This window comes from Phascolarctos cinereus, unplaced genomic scaffold (assembly GCF_003287225.1).
Source record: "Phascolarctos cinereus isolate Bilbo 61053 unplaced genomic scaffold, phaCin_HiC Scaffold_1;HRSCAF=81, whole genome shotgun sequence".
In the NCBI taxonomy this organism is placed as follows: domain Eukaryota; kingdom Metazoa; phylum Chordata; class Mammalia; order Diprotodontia; family Phascolarctidae; genus Phascolarctos; species Phascolarctos cinereus.
This window is the reverse complement of record NW_027555514.1, coordinates 291,735,262-291,757,086: the sequence shown is the minus strand read 5'-3', so window position 1 is coordinate 291,757,086 and position 21,825 is coordinate 291,735,262. Positions and strand designations below refer to the sequence as shown.

The 21,825-nt window shown below is 46.0% G+C and overlaps 1 protein-coding gene and 1 pseudogene across 2 annotated transcripts in view; both read left to right on the top strand.

Annotated features, from left to right (window-relative positions):
* The window catches only part of TAFA5 (TAFA chemokine like family member 5), a 573,238-nt gene that overhangs the window by 30,314 nt on the left and 521,099 nt on the right, over window positions 1-21,825 (top strand). The window lies entirely within an intron of this gene.
* On the top strand, window positions 14,681-14,901 carry LOC110205950 (ubiquitin-like protein 5 pseudogene; annotated as a pseudogene).

Sequence of the window (21,825 nt, the reverse complement as noted above, 5' to 3'; positions counted from 1 at the left end):
TCAGGTAGGCAAAGAGAAGTGGCAAGATGCCTGAGAGACAGTATGGGCTACGTGTCAGGCCATTGGGCAACCTTGGGCAAGTCACTCCTCCTCTTGGAGCCCACTTTGAGCTTCGTAAGGTGAGAGGCTGAATTAGATCACCTCTCAGGTCCAACCTAGTTCTGCTCTAATGTTCCTCCCAGCTCTGACATTGCATGTTTTAAAGGTCTTCCCAGAGCTGTCCCAACTAGTTCAAACATATTTGCAGGTCCCTGCCAGATCTGATAATCCACATTCTGTGTTCCTTACTTTTGTAAGTAAAACTTAAACAAATGGAAGGCAATTTCAGGGAAGCTCTAGCAAATGTGAGGGTCTGTACTTGAACTAGTTTTTGAGTTAAAAAATACAACACTTCTAAGAGGCAGGGTCGAGGAGGGAGTGCATTCCTGGCATGAGGAACAGCCTATGCAAAGGCACAGAGGCGGGAAATGGAATGCTTTCTATAAGGAGCAGCAAGACAGGAAGGATACTGTGTTGCCCCTTTGTGAAGGGCTTGCAATGTGAATAGAGGAGTGTGTAGTTTCTGTCATAGGCAAGAGGGAGTTGTGATGGCTTTTTGGCTGGGGAATGATCTAAGAATTTCAATCTTGTAGTTTTTTAATGAAAAATATTTTTTCCAATTATATTTATTATATTTAACATTTTTTTTTAAATTTTGAGTTCCAAGTTCTCTCCTTCCCCTTTTCTCTTCCTCCCCTTACCCTTTCTTGAGACAGCAAGCAATTTGGTATAAATGATATGTGTGCAATCATGCAAAACATATTTACTCTGGTAGTTATATGAAAGATAGGTGGGGAGAAGAGAAGCTAGTTGTACAAAAATCACTCAATTTTGAAACTATTGCCATAGTCCAGCAAGAGGTGCTGAAGGCCTGAGGTGATGGTGGTCCTGTGAATGGAGAGAAGCAGGGATTGGGATGGATCTGTGTCAGAAGAATTCAGAAGACATGGTAACTGATTGGATGTGCTCTGTGTGGGAGAGTGAGAAATGAAGTCTGATTCCAGGTTGTGAAGCTGAGTCACTGAAAGGATGGGGGTGCCCACAACACAAAGAGGAGGGTGGGGGTTTTGAGGAAAGATAATGAGTCTTCACTTTTCATCCTTTGAAAAATTTGTATTGTACCCTTTCCTCTCCCTGGTTTTCTCCATGGTGGATGGGTAATGAATAATAACAGTAACAGTAATAAGAGTAGTAGGAATGGTCTCCGACTGAGTAGGAGCAGCAAAAAGCAGCAGGAATAGCAACTGGAGTGGCAGGAACAGTAACCGAGGCAGCAACAACAATAATACTAACCCTGATAGGAGCAGTAATAACAAAAGGAGGAGCACAAAAGATAAGTAGGGATGGTAAGTATAGAACATCAGTAGCAATACTAGTGAGGATTAGTCACAGTAATGATGTTAATGGAAATAAACAATGGGCGTCATCCTGGTGCAATGGGAGAAGTGCTGGATACAGAGTCAGAGGTTATAGATTCAAATCCCACTTCTCCCACTCACTGCCTGTATGACCTTGGGAAGGTCACTGCCTCTCTCCTCTATGCTCCAGTTAGCTGTCCTGACTATCAGTGTCCCCTTCCCTTAGCCTCTATGCAATTTATTTGAAGTAATTTAAGTAATATCTCCCTAGTTCCTGGTTCCTTCGCTGACATCTACAAACATGTCCAGATCTACCCCATCCTTAAGAAATAAAAGTAAACAAAAAAACAACTACAAAAACAACTCACTAGACCCTGTCATCCTCATGAGGAATCATTCTATATCTCTCCTCTCTTTTTTATCCAGACTCCTTGGAAAAGCTGTCTGTTCTCATTGTTTCCACTTCTCTCCTCACTCGCTTCTCAACCTTTGCAGTTTTTCTTTGGACCTCATCATTCAACTGAAGGTGATCCCTCCAAGGTTGCCAATGCTCTCGTATTTATCAAATTCAATGAATGACCTTTTTCTCCAACCTCATCCTTCTTCACTTTTCTACAGCCTTTGATGCTGTTGACCACTAAGTCCTCCTGGCTTCTGTCTGACCATTCCTTCTAAGACTGCTAGTTGTATCCCTGCTGGGAGGAGAGGAATAAATTGGATCCCTTGTGTGAGCCTCCTGCCCTTTTCCTACCCCCGATCACCTCCAGTTTTCACAGTCTTCCTGTTCCTGATAACATTCTACAAGAAACCTGAATACAGAGATTGTATCCGTCACTGGTCCCTTCTGGTGAGCTATGCAGTGGGCTTCTCAAGTCTTTGACATTTTATCTTCTAAGGTCCCTTCAGCTCTGACATTCTGTGTCAGATCTGGTTTTCTGTCTTCTAAAATATAATTTCCAGATGAGATATTCTGTTTTCCATGTTCAGAGGTCCCTTCCAGCTCTGAACTTCTGTGTCCTAAGATCTAAGGCCCCTCATAATGATCAGGTTTTTGCTTTGTTTGATTGTGTTTGATTTCCCCTAAATGGGGAAAGCATCAAGCTGTGCTTGATGCTACTGAAATGGGGCTAAGAAGGCAGGGCCTTTCGGCTCTTAGCTTGTGTCCAACAAACTCAAATAGAAAGAGAGTAGCTGACAAGGGATGCAGACAGCCGGGTCCATGTGGACATGTGTGGACATGCTGCCCAGATGTTTTCTGCAGATCCTATCTTACCAGGGTTCTCTGACGTTTATTGTTGCCAAAGAAAAAGTCATTACAATGCACAGATTGCTTACTTAGGAAGATTCATTCGGCACTCCCTGTGGTATTCAGAAGCAAACATCGCTTGGAGGAGCATGGCTGTGAAGCATTCTAACCCAGCTATGCCCGGGCTCTGCCACTGGTGATATACTTTACAAACATGCGTTGGATCCGGCCTTTGGCCGAATTAAGAAAAAAGGCTGACGCTGGATTAGTGAACTGTAGCTTAATGAATATGCTTCTTTCCCAAGTCATGTCCTTGGAGTCCAGTGCTTCCCTCCCCCAAGGAAGGGATGCAAGGACAGAATTCTGCCTTGTGGCCAATGATGCCCAATGGTGATGGAGATGGGCCACAGCTGGAGAAGACAATGGGTAGAGGAATGTGAATTTAAATGCCTATCTGGGTTCTGAGACATCCTCCACATACAGACACCTGTTGCAGTGTTGCCAGAGATAGGCCTTTCATTGATGCCAGTCCTCCTGAGCCTGCCCTGCCTTGATAGACAGTCTATACCAGATGCTCAGGCAGGTAAAAAGACTGCAACTAACCTGGAGGCAAAGCTCTCTGAACTTAGCTAGGTGGGTCTTCATAAGGCAAATTCACAGTTCATCCTTAGGCCCTTACTTAGGGCTTCAAGGACCCAATCTGAGCCCAGAGGTGGCTGGTGCTCTCTATGCTGGTATAGCCTTTAAGCTCTGAGTGCTCCCTTCACGCCACACAAAGCTAGAAGAATAAGGTGATACCAGCCAGGTAGAAATGGGAATTCAAATGCAGTTAACAGAGCATCTTGGAGCAGTAAAGAACCCTTATGGAGTAGTGGAAAGAGGCTAGCAGGAGAGTAGGAGGACCTAAGTTCTGGTTCAACTTCACCATTAACCAGCCATGTGAGTTTCCTTTCTCCACTTTTTTTTCTCATCTGTAAAATTTTAATGACTTCCCACAAACCACAGTCAACTGACTAGTATAGGGAGTACATGATCGACCAAAGCAACTCAAAAGACAATAGCTGAGCAATCCACATGAGGAGGGGAAAGTCAATAAAGAATGAATGTTGTTCAGATTATGGCATAGAATTGCATGGGCAGCCTCCTGAGTGTGTCTATATCAGTACATGTATCTTGGACAGCCACTGTAGGCTGGAACGGAATAAGAGGACAGGAATAACTCACATTGCATTGAGAAACTCTTCAGCACTTTCAGTGATCCCAAGCTGCTCCCTGACCCACACATCTATCTTTTGAACATTAATCATCTCCCAGAGATACAATATCTTGAGATCATGGAGCACCATGCTCTCTAAGGCATCAGGACTTCAAGTGGCCTAAAGGTGCAGTGATTTATAGATATGGGAGTGGAAGAGATTCTGTGGTCCAACCCTTTTGTTACAGATGAAGAAACAGAGAAGCAGCTTCTGGGAAGGACTTCAGATGCCAGGGAGTCCAGTCCCCTCATTTTACAGATGAGGAAACTGAGACACACAGAAGGAAAGTGCCCAAGGTTATACAAGTAGAAAGTATCAAAAATGGTATTCAAACCTGAGTCTTTTGACTCCAGAGCCAACAATCTTCCTAGTGTGCTATCCACCTCCCAATCCAATTTTGTGAGAATTTCATGTCATCTTTGGGGGCAGAGATGATGATGATGGTGGTGGTGATGAACGAGGATGATGAGCATGAGGATGATGATGAGGAGGAGGAAGATGATGAAAGCAGGAACAGTGGGACACTGGAGATCACTAGTGTGTGGATTTGACAAACAGAATATCACTTTGTGAAGAGCACTGGATTTAGGGTCAGAAGCACTTGATGTAGCCTCAGAACCCCCACTTGACCATTTCTCTTCCATGTGACATTGGATAAGTGTCTTAATCAATCAGCTTCAATTTCCTCATTTGTAGAATAGAGATGCTACTTGCACTGTGGGAGTACTTGCACTATGGGAGAACTTGCACGACCTATGTCAGTAGCCAATGATGGTGTCTAAGGTCCCTTCCAGCTCCAACATCGACATCAATAATTGCAACAATGAGCAGTATTCTTAGGGAGCCCTAGGGTGTACTGTATAGGAGGGTGCTGGTCACTTGACTAATATGATGCACCCAAAGAGAAGTAGGCCTCTGCAGCTGTATCTGCTCCAGGACTGTTGTGCACACCACCATCCAGATTCCATGTCTGTGAGGCCTCAGCTGAATATATTGTTTTTGCTTCCCGTTTCCTCTAACCCCCCCTTCCCTCTAACTCTCCAGGGCACCCCCATCCTCCCAGGCCCCCAGGTTCACAGCCTCAGAGTCTGCCTGGATCTCTTACTCTTTCTCAGCCCTCCTCTGTATCTAATCTCAATTTCACATGTCCGTCATCTCCTCAGTACTCCCCCTTCTCTCCTCTGACACTGTACACTTCCCCATGAGACCCTCATTGCCTCACATCTGGTTCATTGCAATTGCTTCTGGAGGATCTGCCTGCCCCTAGTCTCTCCCAACTCCAGTCCATTCAGCCACTAAAGTGATTCTCATTAAGCACAGGTCTGATCACATCACCCCCCTACTCAATAAACTCCAGTGCTCCCTATCCCCTCCAGGAGCAAATGCAAACTCCTCCATCTCAAAGTCTGCATTAAACACCATTCATAACCTGGCCTCTTTCTACCTTTCTGGTCTCTTATACTTTATCCCCTTCCTCTGTTTCCCCTCCCCCCATTCACACATGCTCCATGATCCAGTGACTCTGGCTTCCTCTCTGTTTCTTCAACACCACACTCCATCTTGCATCTCTGCCTTTTCACTGGCATCGAATGCGTGGAATGGCCTCCTCATGTCAGCCTCTTGACTCCCCTGGCTTCTGTCATCTCAGCTAAAGTGACATCTTGTGTAAGGAGCCCTTCTGGTCCCTGGTAACATTACTACTGTGTTCTCTCTCTCTCTCTCTCTCTCTTCTCTCTCTCTCTCTCTCTCTCTCTCTCTCTCTCTCTCCCCCCATCTCTCTGTCTGTCTCTCTCTCTCTCTCTATCGTAAGGCAGAAAAGGTACTAGACTAGAAGGCAGGAGAGCTGGGTGCTGACTCTCCTTGTGACTTTGGACACTCTTTGGGCCTCAGTTCCTCTTCGTGATGGTCTCCCGGGTTGTCTGGCTCTGTTGGCTGATGGTTCCAAGTCTAGTAAAATGATGATGGTTCAGAAGCTAGACCTGGGTGTAGATGAAAAGCTCTTTGGACCTAAGCTTGGGAAGAAGTATGTTTTTGTTAGAATCCAAGAATCTCAGTACTGAAAAGGACCCAGGAGGCCTTCTCATCCAGCCCATGCTAGGAGCAAAGAATTCCCTCTACCACAATGTAGAGGAGGGACTTATTTGCCTTTCCTAGTGTCTGAGGCACCACTATTGCCTCTCTGGGCTGAGGGGCTCCCTGGAGATAAGCAGCTGCCCCTCCTCAGGGACCCCAATGCCTATGTCTCACAGCTCTGGCCTCTGCCCCAGTGTCTAGGCTCTGCTCATCTGCCCCACCTTGGACCCCCAGAGCTTAAAGGTCAAGGGCCACTGCCTCCATTTCATAAGGTATTTCCTCCCTGTTCCCCTTACTCCCTGCCCAGCCTTGTAATTAGTAATAACCTTTACACACATGCACACAGACGCCCCTTCATCAATTCCTCTGTGTTACACAATGCTTGTGATGTTGTAGAAGGCGTTTGGCCCATTCCCACCCTCCATCTAGACCAGTCCCAGCTCCGGGTCTCCATCTGGACCAGTCCAGGCTCCGGGCCTCCATCTGGACCAGTCCAGGCTCTGGGCCTCCATCTAAAGCAGGCCCTGAGTGCCACAGGGCAGGCAGCAAGACTTTAACTTTGCCCCTCCCCCCAACTCCAGACTCCCCCACTGCTTTGCAAACAGTAGTTATTTCATTGCTATTCATTGAAACAAATTATGAGATTTATGTAATTTTTCTAAGAATCTTACCAAACTTTAATTAGATCATCTGCTTTTAATTAATATTGGGGTTGGTTTGTTAAAGGAGGCTGTCCACTTCCTCCTTGGTGGCAGGGGTGGGGTTGGACTGGACATGTGGTTTCATCCCTGTTGGAAGCTCCCAGTGATGAGCAGCCTCTCCCCATTCTCAGCTGCCCCTGCTCTGCCCCTGCTGGGCTAGAAGTACCTGGGGCCCTGCGAGGTTAAATAACTTGTCCAGGGTCTCACAGCCAGGATCTGTCAGAGGCAGGACCTGAACCCAGATCTCCCTGACTCAAAGTTGGCCCTCCCTGTGCTACACTGTGCTTTCTGTCCTTCACCCCCCATCCCACAATTGTTCATTTTTGTTAGTGATCCTCTGTGTGTAGAAATACTCACCTGATGTTAGAGTCAGCTAGTGGTCTCCTTCTCCACAATTCCTCCTGTTCCTCCTCCCTCTCCTGGCCAAGCACTGACCAACCCATCCAGGCCCTGGATCCAAGACCAGGACATCACAGGGAGTCATGGATCTGTCCATCCCAGCAACATGTCAAAGGAAAAAAGTCAGCTTGAGGTAGAGGGAGGTGATGGAGGCAGTCACAGCTCAGATGGAGTCAGGCCAAGCAGAGGCCTTCAGTGAAGAGCTGACTCTGGTCACCCCCAGCCCCAGGACCGGGCTGCCGGCTTGCCTTCTCAGAAGCACAGGCCAGTCTCTGTGGCTTCCCTGAGAGTTCAGTGAGGAGGCTTTGGGAGGAAAGTTCCTGTTCTCTCCACCTCCCCATCCCCATGTCAGAAAGCAGGGCTCCCAAACGTAGATTGAAGAGCAAACCTCAATCCTGCAGTAATGGTGAGCCCCACCCCCACCCCAGATGCATCATGGCACCATTCTGTTTTAAGGAGCTTTCTTGTGCATTGCTTTGGATCTTCATGTCCTTCACCCAAAGCTGGAGCAGTACCATAGAAGAGTACCTCCTGTTTCCATCACTTGTACCTTGTGTGGCCTTGGGAAAATAGGCCTTAGGTGATTCATCTGTAAAATGGAGGTAATATTGCCTACCTACCTCACAGTGGAGGTGTGAGGATCCGTCAGGCCATGGGTATGGAGGTAACATGTAAAGCTCCAGAGAGATGGGGAGGGGGAGGGCATTCATCTTATGATGGACCGAACGGTGTCCACTGAGCACCTTGGATATACCCAGCACTAGGCTAGGCACAGACTCGATCTCTGAAGCTGACTTAGGACTGCAGGTGTCCAGTATGGCCACAGATAAGAAAAGCTAGCTAGGTGATTGGGGTCAGTGGCCCTAACAACTGGGAGTGTCAGGAAAAGCCTCATGTAGGAGTGATAACTGGAGCTGATCTTGGGAGGAAGCTGTGACTTGCAAGAGGCAGAAGTGAGGAGGGAGAGGCTTCCAGGCTGAGGGACAGCCTGTGCAAAGATAGGAGGGAGCTGGAATGTTGTGTGTGAAGGGGAGCTGGAAGGCTGTGTAGCTGAGAGAGCTCACACAGAATGTGTGATCAGCTGGAAAAGGTGGACTGGAGCCTGCTTACAAGGGGCCTCCCAGGACAAGCTTGGAGGCACTAGGGAGCCACTGAGGGTTCAGTGAGTAGGGGAGAGACATGGTCAAGCCCAGGTTTTGTGAATTTCACTTCCAAAAGGAAAGACTGTCAATGGTCAGAGAAGTCTTCCTGGAGGAAGAACTGGAGTTGTCTTCAATATGGATAGATAGAGAGCAGGAAAAGCTTCCTAAGTGGCTGAGCAGACGATGGATTGAAGGCAGGGGAGACTGGAGCAAGCAAACGTGGCCAGCAAAATGGCAACTGCTCTCTGTGCTCTAAGGCTTATGGGCAACACAGTGAAGAGCAAAGGGGGATCGGAATCCTAAGATCATTGATTTAGAGTCAGGAAGGACCTTAGAGACCACTGACTCCTGCTTTCCCCTTTTTGGCAGAAGAGGTCACTGATGCACAGAGAGTTTAAGGGACTAGCCCATGGTCACACTGCTTACATGTGCCTGAGGCTGCATTTGAACCCAGGTCCTCCTGACTCCAAGTCCAGCATTCTAGACACCACACTGCCTCTCTTATCAGTGGTGGAAGTAAGGAATGTGTTTTAAGGAGTCTGTCCTCAAAAGTGATGAAGCTATTTCAAAGATTTGATATATACATATGTGTGTATGTGTATATATATGTGTATGTATATATACACATGTATATGTATACACAGATATATTTATACATATATGTATATATGCATGTGTATATGTATGTACATATATGTGTACATATATGTATGTAAATATATGCATGTGTACACACACACACACACACATATATATATATACATACATACATACATATATATTAGAAGTGATGAGCTTGAATTATCTTTTGAAGTCCTTTTCTCTTTTTTTCTGGAAATGGCTCATACACCAGTGGTGGCAAGCAAAGAGGTGATTTTCTGGCATGGGCCAAGTCCAACTGTGAGGCTGTTATCTGCTGCTTTTCCCAGGGAGAGGCTCAGAATTGCTTTGGGGACCTGGCCGTGAAACAGGACACAGTCAAAGTCTATGTGTGATCAGGGGATGGGTTGTGCATTGCGGGCTAGAAAGGTGTTACAGGGAGTTCAGGGAAGGGAGAGCTGGTGTGGGCTCTTCAAAATGGGGAATTGGAAAGGATGTTGGAAGACACTGAGTTCAGCCTGTTCCCAAGCAGGAATCCCCTCCACAATATGCCTGGAAAATGGTCCTCCATCATCCCTTTGGAGACCTCTGGAGATTCAGAGCTCACTATCACTTGGGGCAGCCCATTCCACAGCGAGGTCACAACTTCTCTGGCAATTTACTGCTCTCCATTGAGCCTTAGCCTCTTACATCCATTGCTTCCAGTTCTGTCCTCTGGTGTCAGACGAGCCAAGTCCAATGCCCCTCACCAGAAGAAAGGTCTTCAGGTAGGTAAAGAGAACAGTCGGGTACCCCTGGAGTTTCTCCAGGGCCAAGCAGAAGGAACTGAACCTCTCCTTCACTGGATGATGATAATGAGTGGACATTTATATAGCACTTTAGGTGTACCGAGGGCCTTACAAATACCTCATTTGATCTACACAAGGACTCTAAGAGGTAAATGGTATTATCATCCTTATTTCACAGATGAGGAAACTGAGTCATGGAGAAATGAAGTGACTTTGCCCAGGGTGACACGCCAGTGTCTGGGGCACAATTCACACTTTTCTATGTCACCCCAAGCCCAGCACTCTCTCCACTCTGCCAATGAGCTGCCTTCAATGATAGAGTCAGTGCAGTTGGTGGGTTTCATCTTGGGCTTTGAGTTTCTTCACAATTTGATCTGACACACATTAGCTGTATGACTCTGGGCAAGTCATTTCACATTTCAAAGCACCTGCTTCAGGTGTTCATCTGCCTCCCCAGGGGTTTTTTGAAGGAAGCACTTTGTAGACCACGTCCCTGGGGCAACAAGAGGCATCATTCCTGGAGGATGCTCTCAATGGGCAGGGAAGGAGGTAGGAACAGGAGCCCTCTTGGGTTTGGATAGACAGAAAGCAGAATAATCTCCCTAAGGCAAATCTGTGACCATTTCTCTCCCCTCTGCAAAAATCTTCAGTGGCTCCCCATTGCCCATGGGACTCCCTGGCTTCCTTCAAGAGTCACCTAAAGCAGCCCCTGCTGCAAGAGGCCTTTCAGGTCCCCTCAGCTCCTAGTGCCCTGCCCTCTGAGCTGTGACTTATCCACTCAGTACTATCCTCTGCCTTGTGTATATGCCTCATAACTCCTGGGGTTTCTCCATGCAAATATGAGCTCCTCCAGATCAGGGCTTATTTCTGATTTCTGCTTTCACATGCCCGGTGCTCAGCAGAGTGCCTGGCACAGAGCAGGCATTGAACGATTGATTGAGAGGCTGAGGTGCTCACTCCCAGCCTGGCGTTGGAGGCTCAGACTCCAGCCTCCTGTTCCAGCCTAATGCAACATGATCAGCTTTGACATACTTTCCTTTCCAGCTAAGCCTGTCTTCTCTAGTCTTAGCTACTGTCATCCAAGTGGAGCTATAAGGGATTGTAGAGACCATCCCGCCTAACCCTCTCATCCTACGCTAGCTGTACCTGAAGTGAATTCCAGATGTCTTCTCCTCCCATGCCTTGGTCCAAGCTATCTCTCATGCCTGAAATGCACTCCCTCCTCACCCTCCACTTCTGGGATCCTTACCACCCTGGACACCCCTTTTCCCATCTGTGGATGCTCTCCCCCCACCCTGATTGCTTCAGCTTTGTTTGTTAGTATATACAATACAGCCTTCAGTAGACCTGAACCAAACTGAGGGCAATAGCTGATTCTGACTGGACTCTATACACTTGCCTTAAGTGAAGCAGTGCATTTGGGCCACGATGGTTGCAGCAGGTCAGATGAGGGGACAGGAGCTTGGCCCAGGAACATGCTTATCCCTTGACATTGAAACTAGATTCTCACATATTTCCTCTGAGGAAAATCAATGCAAAGGTTCTGCATGGCCTTGAAGCTGTCCTCCAAGAAGCCCCCTGCCAGAGAGGTAGCAGTGTTTCCAGACCCCTCCTGTGCATATCTTGCCTCTTCTCTACTCTTGGCCCATTTCACTTTCTAGAACCTGGATCACCTGGGCAGTCATTATCTCTCACAGGGTGCAAGCAGATGCCAGACTGTGAGATAGGTGGAATTCTAGCTCCCTGCCCGGCCAGGCTGGACAACTTTGAGCTCTTTCAGTTTGGGCAGGAAAATGGCTGAAGATGGCAAAGAGGCCATTGTCACTCAGATTCCTGAGTCCTGAAGCCTCAGTGGGGCAGGCACACTTCAGGAAGGAAGCCAGCCTGGGCTGCTCAGGGGCTGCAGACAGCCACCTTCCGTACCTAACATAAGCCATTACTGAAATTCCATTTCGTCCTAGGCTATTCCTGGGGCCAAGGCAGAATTCGGTGTAATTTCCTCAATTTACTAAGTGGACTTTTTGCTCCCCTACCAAGGCTATCACTGGCCTAGGTGCTTGTAATGGGTAATTCCTCAAATTGTTAACTGGGGTGGATGACAAAGGGGTTTGTATCTCCACCACTGGCTTCTGAAAGGAAGATTCCCAGAGGACTTTTCCAATGCCTCCAATTTTATTTTCTTTTTGTTCTTTCCCACTTTTTGCTTCCCACCCACTGAAAAAGCCTCAACAATGATTTGCTTGAAGAAAAAGAAAAGGAAAAAAAAATAAAAGTATAGGTGGCCTTTCTTCTGGGTCTGTTCTTCCCAAGTTGAGGCCTGATACATGGTCTGTAAACAGTTGGATGGGTCCCCTTAACTCAATTACAGCCAATGAAAAGAGGCTTAACGTGGAGAAAGAAGACAATCTCATTTGTTTCCTGGTGACTGCTGGGGTAGCACAGCTTGGGCCACAGAAGGAACCAAGGCAAGGCATTCCTGGATGGAGGATCCTACAGCATCCCACAAGGGGCAGGGATGGATCTCAGTATCCATGCAAGGTCAAAGGCTCTCAGCCTCCTGAGGGGAGGGGAGTCCTTTATATCTGGGTGAATTTGACTTTTCAGAGGAGGGAAGGGGACAAACATCTAATCTACAAGAACTGGAATCTTTGCAGCTAAAGACCTGGGCCTGAATTCCCCGCCCTGCTACTGCCTCCTTCTGGTGCAAGCCACTTTAACTGTCTGAGATGCAGTGTGCCCATTTAGCAATTGAGAGTCACATTCCTTTGTGCATCCCACAGGGCTCTTGCAAATGAGATAATTCAATCCAACAAACATTATTGGATGCCTACTGCACACCAGAAGAAGTCCCTGCTCTCACTGAGCTCCTGTTCATTCCAGGGTGGGTCAGGGCTTTGCCAGCTCTAAAGTCCTTTGCCAATGTAATAGATTTTTATTTTTGAACTGAAGCAGATTTCTTCTTTGTTCTGCTGTTCTCAAACCACAGGCTGGACCTCAGCTATGTAATGAAGTGGGTTAATGATGTTTCTTGGACCCCTCTCTGTTTTCCTTGAATTCTCTATTTATTACATGTCTCCTAACTCTTGAGAACCCAGGTTGAGAACCCCTCATAGAATCTAACTTTTTCATTTTAGGGAATTTGAGGGCCTAAGAGGATAAGATCACAATCTCACTCATATGCTAAGTATCAGAGCCAGAATTTGGCCCCAGGGCCTCAGAACCAATACTCCATCCTCTATATCATCTTTCCTCCATTTGAATTAACAAAACAGGTTCCAGCCAGTGAGCACACCATTTTTGAGCATATAGTAGGTGTTTAATAAATGTTTATTGACATTGATTGATTATTCCTACCCTTGGGCTGAAAACTGCTATTGGAAATATCTCAGAGCCCTTCTAGAATCAAGCATAGCCCTGTTCTGTGGCCATTTTCATGAGTGACTATTCTTCCAAGAAGGGGCAGAGGCAGGGCTGGGTGAGAATCCCTTGGCTATGGAACAGCTTCCCCCCCCCCACTCCCCAAGTCTTTTCTTTTCTTCCTTAGTAATCCACTGTGAAAATGTACTTCCATTTGTCTGGTAATGTCTGTGTGCTATTATCTAGCATTGCTGACTTCAGCACTTTTCCCTGTGAATACTGGGAGGGGGCTGGGGAAGAAGTCAGCCAGTATATATTGTGGGCCCCAGACGAAGCAGGAGATTCCACTGCCCTCCAAAGGGGACAGTGCAAGGGGGCTGAAGATGGTTTTCTGTCATCTCCCCACTCAGATTTGCTATTTAAAAAAAAAAAAAAGGATTGTACTTGCTTTTCCATTTCTGTGTCAAGAACATATAGAATTCTTAGAGTTCAGAGATGAAAGATATCTTGGAGATCATCAGGCCATGGAATCAGATCATGTCCAAGCCTCTGGGGACCCCACAAGGCTTCTAGGCTATGGTGTGCCTAGAACAGTGATGGGGAGCTCACTACCTTCAGAGAAACCAGTCTGCTTCTAATAATTCAGTCTAGAGTCTTCTGAGGAATTCTTGATTCCCAGTCCTAGGAATCCAGTCTAGAGATCTCTCTGACACACCAGTCTGCCATCCATGAAGTGCGCATCCAGAAAATCTGTTTGATTTTCATTTGAGAAATATCCAGTTATGTCTTGGAAAAGAGGCAAGGCACTTGACTGAAATTTGTGACTAACATCAGTTACAATGGAAAGGGCATGGAATCTGCAGACTCTAGGACACAGAGGTTGACTTTGATTCCTGGGTAAAAAAAAAAGATCTAGATTGGGTTCTAGGAGAGATGGTGACACTCTAGAAAAGGGGTCCTCATTCTCAGTCTGTCAGTCAGCACGGCTTCAACATAGCAGACCATGCCAGATTAACCTATTTGTTGTGTGGCAACATTCCTAAACTTGTGGAGAGTAGCAGGATGATGGGGATCCAGGTCCACAAACTGCTTCAGACACATAGTGGCTGTTACCCTGGGCAAGACATGTTCTCTCTGTGTTCTAGGAAACTCTCTTTAAAACTCTTAAATTACAAACAAGATGCTGGCTTGCATTAATAAGAGAGTTTCCTCATCCCTGCTATCAGTGAAATGCCAGGTCAGTTCCTTATCCCTATCCCTACCAAACTCTTAGATCAGGAAAATACTATAGATATAATTTACCTCAATTTTAGCCAAGGCTTTAACCAAGCCGTTTGTGCTTTTCTTATGAGAAGAGGGAGGGATGTGGTTTGCATTGGCTCAAATAGCTACATTCAAAGAATGGTCCTGAATGGTTCCCCATCAACATATAAAAAGGTTTCCAGTGGAGTGCCCCAGAAATCAATGGCTCTGAGCAGGTAAAGATGATGTATTTATCAAATTTGCACATGATCAAAATCTGGGAAGGATCACTAACATACTGGATGACAGAACTGGGATTCAAAAGGACCTCGACAGGGTAGAGCACTGCATCAAGTGGAATAAGACAACATTTGATAGGATTAAGAGTAAAGCTGTATGCATGAGTTTCAAAAAATGGACTTCAAAAACATAAATTGGAGGAAGTGAGGAAGGGGCTGTGTCTGAAGGTGAAGGGAACCATGATCAAGGTTGCTTGGAATGACCGGCTGGGCAAGAAGGTCTGTGTAAAGTGCAACATGGATGACACAATAGGAGACCTGGAGAAACTGATTGCGGCTCAGACAGCACCCATTGGAACAAGATTGTTCTGGAGAAATGGTACACAATCTTCAAGGACCATATTTCCCTGGGTGACTACGAGATCCATGGTGGAATGAACCTGGAGCTTTATTATCAGTAGGGGTAGTGGGCCTGCCAATTCTGCAACCTACTCCCCATTTTTAAAGTCTCACTAATAAAAATAATTTAAATGCCAAAAAAAAATAAATTGGAGGAGGCATGGCTACACAATTGATTTGCTAAAGATCCATGGATTTTAGTGGGCTTCAAGCTCAATATGGGCCAAAAATTTGAAAAAGTAAGCAGCAGAAAATGCCTACCATAATCTTAAGCCACCATGAGAGGCCTAATATCTAAGATTAAGAAAATGATAGTCCTATTCCAGAGAATTATACTGTTTGGGGTGTGGGCTAGACTTGCATGGCTCTGGGCATCTTTTTCAAATTGGAAAATCTGGGATTCTAAGTCTATGTTGGGACTTTCAAGTTAAGAGAGGAATGGGAGCAGCCAAGATTCAAAGGAGCCCACTCACTGCCAAGCCATGATATGCCCACTTGAAATAATAAGAGAACAAAGATGGAAAACATGAGACCATATGGTAATCTGTTGGAAAACGTGCTGAATTGTTCAATACAGGAAGTCAGAGGCCAGAGTAGTCTATATGTAGTTAATTGTGAATTTCAGCTAATATGCACAAAAGGAATTACAGTAGAGACTGATTGGCCTGAACTCGCTAAGCTAGGAAGTGCTGCACAGTGGAAGACATCCTAGGGTCATGGCGCATTAGGTCAAGAAGGGCTTTCAGAGGGCATCTGTTTCAACTTGTGCATGAATGGGAAGCCCTCTACAATTTCCCCAACACGACCATACAATAAGAGTACCATCAGTGACCTGAGATGTCTGACTCCATTGTTGGGAAGTTCTGGTAAGAATTCTTCATCTGGAGTTGCCATCTGCTTCTCTGTTCTTATTCCTACTGGTGGTCCTTGACTTGCCCTTTAGAGCCAAGCAGATTAAGAACAGTACCAGAGAAAATACTTCCACAAGGCAGAGCTTGAGGTATCTGAAGGTGATGACCATGCTTAGCCTAAGCCTCCTCTTTTCCAGGAGATAGAGCCCATTTCATCAACCAGTCTTTGTAGGATGTTTCTTTTCCATGAACATTTGACTCAACCCATAATGCTAGGGGATATAAATTGGGTGAGGAGGAGATGAATCTATTCCATAAAGGAGGAAAGTATTTTGTTCAGTCATTTTTCAGTTATGCCCAACTCTTTGAGACCCATTTTGGTGTTTTCTTGGCAGAGATAAAAGAATGGTTTGCCATTTCCTTCTACCCCTCATTTTACAGGTGAAGAACTGAGGCAAACAGGGTTAAGTGACTTGCCCAGGGTCATACATCTAGTAAATGTCTGAGACTGGATTTGAATTCAGTCTTCCTGACTCTTGGCTCATCCTTTTATCCACTGTGTCACCAAGCTAGTCCAAGGAAAGTATATAGATGTATATATTGATAGAATGTCAGAGGGAGAGACCTTAGAAGATAGAATATTAAAGATGAGAAGGGCCATAGAAAAGAGATTGTTAGAGCTGGAAGGGTTCTTAAAACACAGAATGTTCGAGCTTACAGATTCTTAGAATATGGACCCCTGTCTTGACGTGCTGTCACTCCCAGATATGGCCACTGAGTCTTCTGAGGAGAGGCGGAGGGGGGGGAGGACTGGAGCAGCAGGCTGGTCTCACATCCTTTTTACTGGAAGTTGGGTTGGGTTTTTGGCTGGCAGCTGCCCTGATAATTGAACACGCTTTCCAATCCCTCATCTTTCTGACATTTCAGAAGATGACACATTGTTGAGCTACCTTAAATGACAAGATGAAACACATGTCTCAAATACGCCATGTTCCCATCTTCAGAGTAAAACTTCATTCCAAAGGAGGTTTTGGAGGCAGAAATAAGACTCTGTGTGCAGTTTTACAAAACCAGTAAAAACATGTGCATTTGATGATCTCGCTTCTGGCATATATGGCCACTCCAACCGCTATGTTCCAGGGACTGGTGGCGTGTTGATTTGTACATAGGTACAGTAGGAGGGTGCCTATGTGGTTGGGCATGAAAAAAAGCCAGAAATCCATTTATTCCACAATCTATCCCTTGCCACAGTCTCAAAATTGGAACAGCCCTCAGAGGGCATCTAGCCTGACTCACTTCTGAATAGAGTTTTCCACTTTGGAGTCCTTTAGGAGCCATTGCATGGGATCTTCCACTTTCAGGACTCCTTTGGGGGCGAGACATCCAAATTCCCAAATCACATGTCTTCTGAAGAGGGAACATGTAACTGTCATCAGTCAATGCTACTTAGTATGAAATTCAACCACAGCCAGAACTGAAGCAAGAGGGCACTGATCAGATCAAATTTAATTACTGGAAAGGGGTGGGTGGAGAGAATAGGGCAGGAAGTGACAGGATACCTAGAAGACCACAGCCAGGGAGGAGAAGGAACAGACCTCACGGAGTTATGGACAACTGGCAAGGGGGGCAGGACAGAAGTGAGAGTCAAGAGTGGGTGGATGAATAGGCCACAGACAGACCCTTCCCATTTTCCCAGGCCACCAGTCCTGGTGACCTCCACAATTTTCTCAGGGACATGGGAGTGGAGAAACCAAACATTACTTGCTATAAAAGCTTGGGTAGTTAATTATCAATCAGTAAAGCTAGGGGACTGGAAGAGTAGCTGACCAAGGTCTCTGCCATGAGATTCTATTGGCCCAATCATAGCATCTGGACATTTGTTTTTCTTCTTAGCCCTAACCTCCTTCTCCTAGCCCCACTTTGTGATATGTCCTATTCCGTGCTGTTTGGACAAGGAAAACATGGGTTCTAGAGATGATAGGCCTGGGTTTAAATCCTGGGACATCTGTGTGAGCTGGGACAAATCCTTTGACCTCTCTGGGCCTCTCTTTCCTCATACACAAAATGAGAAAGCACTTATTTGCATAAGTTTAAAGATCTTTTGTAGCTCTGAATACTATGATTCTGATTATCTGGGTTCTCTGTCCTCCCTCCTGCTCTCCTTATCCCCTCCTCCTCAGCAAACTCAGTTCTGGGGAAAGAATCCATGATTAGTCATTTACCAATCAGTGTGAATGGTGAGTCACTCACTATTCTGCCTTTCCAAGGGGGAGCTGCAAATCTCAGCCCAAACTCTCCCTGTGGAATGAAAGCTTTTGTCCCCACCAGAGAAATTTCAGGTCTCTCCAGCAGATGGAGGAGGGGCTGGAGGGATGAGGCTTTCCCGATGCTCCCACAGTGTCTCTTCAGAAGCAGGCTGCTTTCCCTGCCTCCTGAGCATGAAGGGGTGCTCACCAGCTCCCTGGCTCAGGACTTCATCTGGTGCTGGGGAGATCAAGTCAAGCATGGATAACGAAGGCCCTTTCACAAGTTGGCATGGATGAAAAGTGGTCTCATGGCTACTGATCATTATTATAATATTTGAACTGCCTGTGTGTGCCCCTGGCCTCTTTCTCTGATTGGCTTGTGAGCTCCTCAGGGCAGGGGAGTTCAGCTAGCCTTCTCTTATATCCTGTAAAGGATATGCTGTGGTTCATTGCCAGGGTCCTGAGACCATTATAGGACCAAGGGTGGGAGGGACCTTAGAGGTCATCTGCTCTAACCCTCTTATTTTTAAGATAAAGAAACTGAGGCCCTCAAAGTGAGCCACCCCCTCCAAAGTCACCCAGAAAGTCAGGATCAAGATGAGGTCTCCAGCTCCAAGTCACAGATATCCCTTCTACTCCTCTGCACCAAAGTGGACCCTGAATTCTGAGAGAAGCCTGCATGAGAGACTAGGGAAGGCTTCCAGAGCTGTTTTCCCTAAAAGCCATCTGTGGGCCAGTGATCCTGGGGCATCCCTACCCCAATCTTTGCTCTTCCTGTGTCTGAGGCCTCAGGCAGCTCACAGTCTAACCCATGAGATTTTCTCTTGGAACCAACACAATAGAGAATCCATAGGTGGAGACATACGAGGACAGATAGGCAGGAGACTGACTGCCCAAATGCCCCCTTGCTCTCTTGCCTGTCGACACACTTGGTTCTAGTTTCAGAAGCATGTCAGCCTGCTTTTATTGGCTGCCAGGCAGCCTCAAAGGAGGGAGAGAGGCTGGGACCTGGTTAAGGCTATCCCTCTCACACAACCACCACCCTGCCTCACTGACTGGTCATAGTGGCTGATGCTGGGTAAATATGTGCTGCCTGCCTCTTCAATGAATGCACACTTAGGGCCTCAGCTGGGAGTTCCCAATGGGCAATTTTTTTTCTTTTGCCTTTTAATAACTGTGAGCTGTTAGAGACCACAGAACACACTGGCAAGGAAAATGATGCCTTCTGGGCAACGCCTATTGGGGAAAAGGCCAAGTGATTATGTTTGCTTCACAATGTTTGATTCTTTTTTTCAATTGATTAATAAATTAGTTAAAACTCCTTTACATGGTAATACATCTAATTTCAGTAGCTGGGCAGCCATTTTTCTGCTTGCAGCCACAGATATTGTTTTCTGGAATCAAATTAATCACCAAGGGATTGGGCATCAAAAAGGCATTCATACTTCTGGTTGAGTGAGTAGTGAACTCAGGTGTCCAGTGTTGAAAAGGGGATCTTAACTCTGATCTAGTGTCCGGGAGACAGGATTTGATCTCTGGCCATATTCCTAGCTGCCTGTGTGGACATGAGTAAGATGCTGTTCTTTTCAGGGCCTCAGTTGAAGAAGGGGAATGAATGTGGGTCTGTCAGGGCTCTTCCAGTTCTAACTTTCTTTGAGTCTCTCTTAGGACACAGAGCTTTGGAATCATTCTTGATGGAGTGTAAGCCAGATCCTGAAATGCACCTCCCAAAGGATAGCCTAGTTGATCAGCTAACATGGTGTCTGGATACAGACAGCACCTTTGTTTGGGTGCTGTCCAAGGTCAGCTCTGCCCCTTGAGTTCTGGAAGATGTGCCACCACCTATGAAGCCTCTTCCTCTGAAAGCAAAATCATGTCTTCTTCCTCTAATTAGAGTCCGGGCAGTGTCATAGGTTACAGTGAGAGGCAGAGTATTTGGATTCACTTATTTCTGCCATTTATTTCCTGTGTGAATTTTGTCAAGTCAGACTTGCCCTCCATAGACCTCAGTTTGACCATCTGTAAGATGGATAGATGATTAATGATTCTATGATCCTATATTGGTGTCTGCTTCCAATCTTAGTAGCATCATGCTTTTTGTTTGCTCTAGTCATTCAAAAATGTCATCCAAACTTTTTTTTTAATCCTCTAAAATCACACCAGACATTATAGGTCTATTAAGTTTGGTTGTCTTGACTCAAAGTTGCCCAGAAGCATTTGCTCAGGTTTTGAAATGCAAGCTTGCTTGTGCTTGCTGTCTCAGATGTAGCCTGGGCCATTCCACACATATTTCTACTCTTTGTAAAGTCCAATGCTGCATTCCCTGGAGACACAGAGAAATAGATTTTTCTTTGCCACTTTCCAGGGGGTGGGAGTGGGAGGGTAAGGGAGAACGAATTAAAAACTATTTTTAAATGTGGTTTTTTTTTCAGACTCATGGAGTCACAACAAGCCAGAGTTGGGAGACATTTAGAGTACAGAACGGTAATATTCTGTGTGGCCTTAAAATGAAGGGTCACAGAACTAGAACAGGAAACATCTTCAAAGGCTGACTAGTGCCCTTTCATTGATGGGGAAACTGAGGCCCAGGGAAATATAGTGACTTGCCAAGGTCACCCATACTGTGTCAGAGGAGGGATTTGAACTCAGGTCCGCAGTCTCCAGAACCATGGCCCCTTCAAGCTTCCATAGACACAAAATGTTAGAGCTCCACGCACCATTAGATTCAGAACATCAGATCTGGGAGAGGCCTGGGGCACAAAGAATGTCAAACCTGGTAGGAACCTTGAATAGCAGGAGCCAGGAGGGCCTTAGAATAGCTTCTTGTCCAACTCCTTTATTCTACAGAGGAAAGCTGAGGCTCAGAAAGCAGAAGGCTGTGAGAGCTGGAATGAGAGCTTACATCATCATATTCCTGGTCTAGGCTCTTGGCATTGCCCCACATTGCTTAATTCTTCATTCAGAATATCTGCATTAAAGCACCTACCCACTGGGTGCTCTGCACTGTGCTCCATGCAAAGGGGAATGAGCTCCGCTTCTCTGTTCTAAGTTGCTCAGAGATATGAGGTCCCTCTTTATGTGGTTCATGATACAGGCAGCCTGGTATCTTGGAAAAAGCATTTTACTAAGAGTAACTGGGCCTTACTTGCAGTCTCCAAAGTCTCTTCCAGCTCTACATCTTGAGCATTGATTGAACTAAAGTGTTGAGATTAATGTAAAGAATGGCCCGTTTTCCTCTGCCTTGGTCAGGACTCCCCTTCTGGACTCCATGGTTCAGTAATGGGGCACACGAATTAAGGAAGCCATTTACAAGTAGGAGATCTTTCAGGGTAGGGTGGTCAGGCTGGTGAAGATACCAGAGAATGTGCCATATGAGGATTTTCTGGATGAATGTAGGAGAGGGGGACTTAGCCATGATCTCAGTCTTCAAATAGCTTTCCTCATGAAAAAGGAATTAGAGTTGGTCACTGAGCCCCAGACAGGATATTTAGGATGAATGGGAAGAAGTGATATTGAAACAAAAGTAAGGGCATCCTTCCTAACAAGTAAAGCTGTCACAAGGTAAAATGGACTAGGCAGTAGGGAATGAGTTCGCTGTTATGGGAAGTCTTTGAGAAGAAACTGACTGACCCCTTGTTGGAGATACTCTACCTGAGATTACTGGGGAGAGAGAGAGAGAGACAGAGAGAGAGAGAAAGTTGGACCACGTAACCTTGAAGAGCTTTCCCAAGTCTGAATTCCCATTCCTTTACCATTCTTTTAAAGATTTGAAGAACAAAGATAGGGGTGAGCAGGTGGCTAGGCAGGTATCTACTTAGTGACTCTATAAAGTGCAGGAAAGGCAGAATGAGTGAACAATCCTGCATATGAAGTAAGGTTCATCAAGGAA